The sequence below is a fragment of the Oncorhynchus masou genome, unplaced genomic scaffold, assembly GCF_036934945.1.
Source record: "Oncorhynchus masou masou isolate Uvic2021 unplaced genomic scaffold, UVic_Omas_1.1 unplaced_scaffold_1417, whole genome shotgun sequence".
Lineage (NCBI taxonomy): Eukaryota > Metazoa > Chordata > Actinopteri > Salmoniformes > Salmonidae > Oncorhynchus > Oncorhynchus masou.
In genome coordinates, this window is record NW_027004117.1 from 2,547 (window position 1) to 9,276 (window position 6,730).

Sequence of the window (6,730 nt, forward strand, 5' to 3'; positions counted from 1 at the left end):
ATCTCAACAAACCGTTTCTGTATGGACCTCGCTTTGTGCACAGGGGCATTGTCATAATGAAACAGGAAAGGGCCTTCCCCAAAACTGTTGCCACAAATCTTGGAAGCCCAGAATTATCTAGAATGTCATTGCGTGCTGTAGCGTTAAGATTTCCCATCACTGGAACTAAGGTCTCTTGCCCGAACCATGAAAAACAGCCCCAGACATGATTCCTGCTCCATCAAAACAGTTGACACTGTGCATTGGGGCAGTCGGCGTTCTCTTGGCTTCTACCAAACCCAAATTCGTCCATTGGACTGCCAGGTAGTGAAGTGTGATTCATCACTCCAGAAAACGCGTTTGCAATGATCCAGAGTCCAATGGTGGCGAGCTTCACACCACTCCAGCCGACGCTTGACATTGCGTGTGGTGATCTTAGGCTTGTGTGCAGCTGCTTGACCATGGAAACCCATTTCATGAAGCTCCTGACAAACAGTTCTTGTGCTGACGTTGCTTCCAGAGGCAGTTTGGAACTCGGTAGTGAGTTCCACTCGGCGGTCCCGTTCTGTGAGCTTGTGTGGCCTACCACTTCTGAGCCGTTGTTGCTCTGAGACGTTTACACTTCACAATAACAGCACTTACAGTTGACCTGGCAGAAATTTGACAAACTGACTTGTTGGAAAGGTGGCATCCTATGACGGTGCCACGTTGAAAGGCACTGAGCGCTACAGTAAGGCCATTCTACTGCCAATGTTTGTCTATGGAGATTGCATGGCGGTGCGCTCGGTTTTGTACACCCGTCAGCAACGGGTGTGGCTGAAATAGCCGAATCCACTAATTTGAAGGGGTGTTCACATACTTCTGTATATATAGTGTAGGTTATTTCCTGCATCCCAAATGGCACCCTATTCCCAGAAAGTGTAATATGGACCCTAAGGGCGCTGGTCAAAAGTAGTGCACAATAGGGTGCTATTTGGGACGCAACTCTAAACTGTCTCCCTCCCAGGCCTCCATTACCCAGTGGAATGTAGAGTCTCTGCTGGAGGCTGCAGACCTGCTGCAGTTCGGAGCCGTGAAAACGGCCTGTGAGAACTTCCTGGTTCGTCTCCTCGACGTCGACAACTGTCTGGGCATGCTCCGTTTCGCCCAGCTCCATGTGTGTCTGTCCCTGGAGAAGGAGGCACGCAGGGTGCTGCTCTGCCACTTCCACGAGGTAATGGTTCAGGTTTAGGTTCAGGCTTATTCCTACATCGTGGTACATACACAGAAACAAACAACAAATATGATGTCATTCAATATATATATATAAAAACTCAGGAGATATGTATTCTACTAAATCAATAGATGGGTTTATTAAATGTCTTTAGTGATTTGAGAGTGTCATTTTCTCAGGTGGTGAGAGAGGAGGAGTTCCAGGAGCTGGGGGTGGAGAAGGTGAGGAGCCTCCTGCAGGAGGAGAACCTGGCGGAGGTGTTGAAAGAGGCGGTGCTGGTGGAGGGGGTGGTGAGGTGGCTGGCCCACGATACTCTTGCCCGCAGGGCCACTTCCAGGAGCTTCTTCCTCCGCCCACTTAGACCTGAAGGAAGAGTACCTCCGGACGGCCTTGGAGCTTCATAGACAGTGTCTGGAGACTGACACTGAAGACATCCACTCTCTGTTTGTCCAAGCTCTGAAGACCGCTTTTAATATCAATAAAAGCCCTTCGGAACAGTGCAGAAGGGGCAGGAGACTGACCTCCAGGATGTTTGTGATAGGAGGGTACCACTGGCACCCTCTGTCTGAGGTCCAGACCTGGGACCCGGTCACGGACCACTGGCAGCAGAGGGAGGATATGCCAGACCACACCAGGGAGAGTTATGGAGTTACCCTGCTGGGCTCCAACATCTACATTAGCGGCGGCTACAGGACAGACACTACAGAGGCTCTAGATACAGTGTGGGTTTACAGCAGTGACACTGATAAATGGACACAGGGGCAGCCCATGCTGACAGCGAGGTACTACCACTGTTCTGTGGGTCTGCATGGGTGTGTCTACGTCATAGGAGGGTACAGAGGAGGGGCGCCCATGGGGGAAACGGAATTCTATGACCCCCTGAAAAGGAAGTGGATTCTCGTAGCTAATATGGTACAAGGTAGGTTGGCCTATGAAGGTTTGGAATATGACACAGTTGTGTAACTTGACAGTTGATTTTTTGTTGTAAGTTTTGTCTTATAGTAAATGTATTTGTTTACTGCTGGAGTTTCATGGTAGTTTTAAGGTTGGAAGCCTTTTAGTGACAATTCTTCCTTCCTTCCTTCCTTCCTTCCTTCCTTCCTTCCTTCCTTCCTTCCTTCCTTCCTTCCTGCCTGCCTTCTTTTCTTCCCTTGTCACAGGCGTGGGGAACGCTACGGCCTGTGTTCTGAGAGACACAATATATGTGGCAGGCGGTCACTATGGTTACAAGGGAAGCTGCACCTATGATAAGATTCAGACCTACAGGGCAGACGTCAATGAATGGAGCATAACAACGACCTGTCCTCATCCAGGTACCACAACACAACTCAGTTATATCAGCCCTGGTTCTATAGAGATACAGAGAGATAAACTATGTTATATCAGCCCTGGCTCAATAGAGCTACAGAGAGATAAACTATGTTATTTCAGCCCTGGTTCTATAGAGATACAGAGAGATAAACTATGTTATATCAGCCCTGGTTCTATAGAGATACAGAGATATAAACTATGTTATATCAGCCCTGGCTCTATAGAGCTACAGAGAGATAAACTATGTTATTTCAGCCCTGGTTCTATAGAGCTACAGAGAGATAAACTCTGTTATGTCAGCCCTGGTTCTATAGAGCTACAGAGAGATAAACTATGTTATATCAGCCCTGGTTCTATAGAGCTACAGAGATATAAACTATGTTATATCAGCCCTGGTTCTATAGAGCTACAGAGAGATAAACTCTGTTATATCAGCCCTGGTTCTATAGAGCTACAGAGAGATAAACTCTGCTATATCAGCCCTGGTTCTATAGAGCTACAGAGAGATAAACTCTGTTATATCAGCCCTGGTTCTATAGAGCTACAGAGAGATAAACTCTGTTATATCAGCCCTGGTTCTATAGAGCTACAGAGAGATAAACTGTTATATCAGCCCTGGTTCTATAGAGCTACAGAGAGATAAACTCTGTTATATCAGCCCTGGTTCTATAGAGCTACAGAGAGATAAACTCTGTTATATCAGCCCTGGCTCTATAGAGCTACAGAGAGATGAACTCTGTTATATCAGCCCTGGTTCTATAGAGCTACAGAGAGATAAACTCTGCTATATCAGCCCTGGTTCTATAGAGCTACAGAGAGATAAACTCTGTTATATCAGCCCTGGTTCTATAGAGATACAGAGAGATAAACTATGTTATATCAGCCCTGGTTCTATAGAGATACAGAGAGATAAACTATGTTATATCAGACCTGGCTCTATAGAGATACAGAGAGATAAACTATGTTATATCAGCCCTGGTTCTATAGAGCTACAGAGAGATAAACTCTGTTATATCAGCCCTGGTTCTATAGAGCTACAGAGAGATAAACTCTGTTATGTCAGCCCTGGTTCTATAGAGCTACAGAGATAAACTCTGTTATATCAGCCCTGGTTCTATAGAGCTACAGAGAGATAAACTGTTATATCAGCCCTGGTTCTATAGAGCTACAGAGAGATAAACTGTTATATCAGCCCTGGTTCTATAGAGCTACAGAGAGATAAACTGTTATATCAGCCCTGGTTCTATAGAGCTACAGAGAGATACACTCTGTTATGTCAGCCCTGGTTCTATAGAGCTACAGAGAGATAAACTCTGCTATATCAGCCCTGGTTCTATAGAGCTACAGAGATATAAACTGTTATATCAGCCCTGGTTCTATAGAGCTACAGAGATATAAACTCTGTTATATCAGCCCTGGTTCTATAGAGCTACAGAGAGATAAACTCTGTTATATCAGCCCTGGTTCTATAGAGCTACAGAGATAAACTGTTATATCAGCCCTGGTTCTATAGAGCTACAGAGATATAAACTCTGTTATATCAGCCCTGGTTCTATAGAGCTACAGAGAGATAAACTCTGTTATGTCAGCCCTGGTTCTATAGAGCTACAGAGATAAACTCTGTTATATCAGCCCTGGTTCTATAGAGCTACAGAGAGTTAAACTCTGTTATATCAGCCCTGGTTCTATAGAGCTACAGAGAGATAAACTCTGTTATGTCAGCCCTGGTTCTATAGAGCTACAGAGAGATAAACTCTGTTATATCAGCCCTGGTTCTATAGAGCTACAGAGAGATAAACTCTGTTATGTCAGCCCTGGTTCTATAGAGCTACAGAGAGATAAACTCTGTTATATCAGCCCTGGTTCTATAGAGCTACAGAGAGATAAACTGTTATATCAGCCCTGGTTCTATAGAGCTACAGAGAGATAAACTGTTATATCAGCCCTGGTTCTATAGAGCTACAGAGAGATAAACTGTTATATCAGCCCTGGTTCTATAGAGCTACAGAGAGATACACTCTGTTATGTCAGCCCTGGTTCTATAGAGCTACAGAGAGATAAACTCTGCTATATCAGCCCTGGTTCTATAGAGCTACAGAGATATAAACTGTTATATCAGCCCTGGTTCTATAGAGCTACAGAGATATAAACTCTGTTATATCAGCCCTGGTTCTATAGAGCTACAGAGAGATAAACTCTGTTATATCAGCCCTGGTTCTATAGAGCTACAGAGAGATAAACTGTTATATCAGCCCTGGTTCTATAGAGCTACAGAGATATAAACTCTGTTATATCAGCCCTGGTTCTATAGAGCTACAGAGAGATAAACTCTGTTATGTCAGCCCTGGTTCTATAGAGCTACAGAGAGATAAACTCTGTTATATCAGCCCTGGTTCTATAGAGCTACAGAGAGTTAAACTCTGTTATATCAGCCCTGGCTCTATAGAGCTACAGAGAGTTAAACTCTGCTATATCAGCCCTGGTTCTATAGAGCTACAGAGAGATAAACTCTGCTATATCAGCCCTGGTTCTATAGAGCTACAGAGAGATAAACTCTGTTATATCAGCCCTGGTTCTAGAGCTACAGAGAGAATAAACTCTGTTATATCAGCCCTGGTTCTATAGAGCTACAGAGAGATAAACTCTGTTATATCAGCCCTGGTTCTATAGAGCTACAGAGAGATAAACTCTGTTATATCAGCCCTGGTTCTATAGAGCTACAGAGAGATAAACTCTGTTATATCAGCCCTGGTTCTATAGAGCTACAGAGAGATAAACTCTGTTATATCAGCCCTGGTTCTATAGAGATACAGAGAGATAAACTCTGTTATATCAGCCCTGGTTCTATAGAGCTACAGAGAGGAAATGGGACAGTGCATTAAAATCCCAAAGTTCTGGTGCGGCTCAACCACACGAGGAACTCTGTTAATAACTAACTTACACCAGGCTTGAAGGAATTATGAAAAACACATAGTTATGTTGTAGTGCAGCAGTCAAACTTTACAAAAATATGAATGCAGAGATGTCTACTCTCTTGAAGCAAAAGTGAAATCATAGGATGTACACACCATGTAAAGTGATGCACACAAGTAGTAGTCATCCTTCCTGTATTTGAGCAAAGATCATTTATTTGACCTGAATCTGTCTTGACCGTCTCTTAGAGTACGGCCTGTGCCTGGTGTCACTGCCCCCAAGCTGTACCTGGTGGGTGGCCAGACCACCATCACAGACTGTTACGAACCGGACAGAGATGAGTGGAGCCAGCTGGCCAGGACCAAGGAGAGGAGGATGGAGTGTGGCGCCGTGGCCATGAACGGGTCCCTGTATGTCACCGGGGGCTACTCCTACTCCAAGGGCACCTACCTGCAGAGTGTGGAGAGGTACGACCCCGAACAGGACACCTGGGAGATCGTGGGGAATTTACCTGGAGCGGCGCGGTCACATGGATGTGTCTGTGTTTACAGTGTTTAGAGAGAGAGAGAGAGAGAGAGGGAGAGAGAGAGAGAGATAGGGAGAGAGAGAGAGAGAGAGAGAGAGAGAGAGAGGGAGAGAGAGAGATAGGGAGAGAGAGAGAGAGAGAGAGAGCGAGAGAGAGAGGAGAGAGAGCAAGAGAGAGAGAGAGCGAGAGAGAGAGCGAGAGAGAGAGAGAGGGAGAGAGAGAGAGAGAGAGAGCGAGAGAGAGAGAACGAGAGTGAGAGCGAGAACGAGAGCGAGAGAGAGAGAGAGAGAGAGAGAGAGCGTTCCAGGTTGTCAGTTAATGCAGTTGTGGATGTGTGTGTGTGTGTTTATAGTATGTAAACTATATTAAGTGTTGAACACTTAACCAGGCGTTGTGAGGTCGTGTGAACTGCATGTGAGACGACCTGGAACGTGTCCTTTGTTACTCTGCTCCATTCAGAGGACTTGTTCAGACAGCTGATGGCATCTGATCTACCTCATCCTGTTCTCCTGCTGTGGACACGGGAAGATTTATTGTGTCCGATTAAGAGATTTTGGAGCGTGGAATGTTCCCCTATGCTGGAAGTGGGAGCTTGAGTGAAAAAAGTTTAGGATCCCCTGAATTAGATAAATAACGGTGTGTTGTTTACAATGATTTGTTTGTTTTATACGTTGTATTGTAAAACTTTTGATTGTGAAAATAATTTATTGTTTTTTTACTTGACTTAGCCATTTTGAATGGCAGCAGCTGACACACATTGCAAAGCACCACTAGGGGATTTATCCTCA

General features: G+C 45.0%; 1 pseudogene; it reads left to right on the plus strand.

The window, feature by feature from the left end:
• Positions 1 to 750: 750 nt before the first annotated feature.
• LOC135530783 (kelch-like protein 23) lies at positions 751 to 5,977 on the plus strand (annotated as a pseudogene).
• The last annotated feature ends 753 nt before the right edge of the window (positions 5,978 to 6,730 follow it).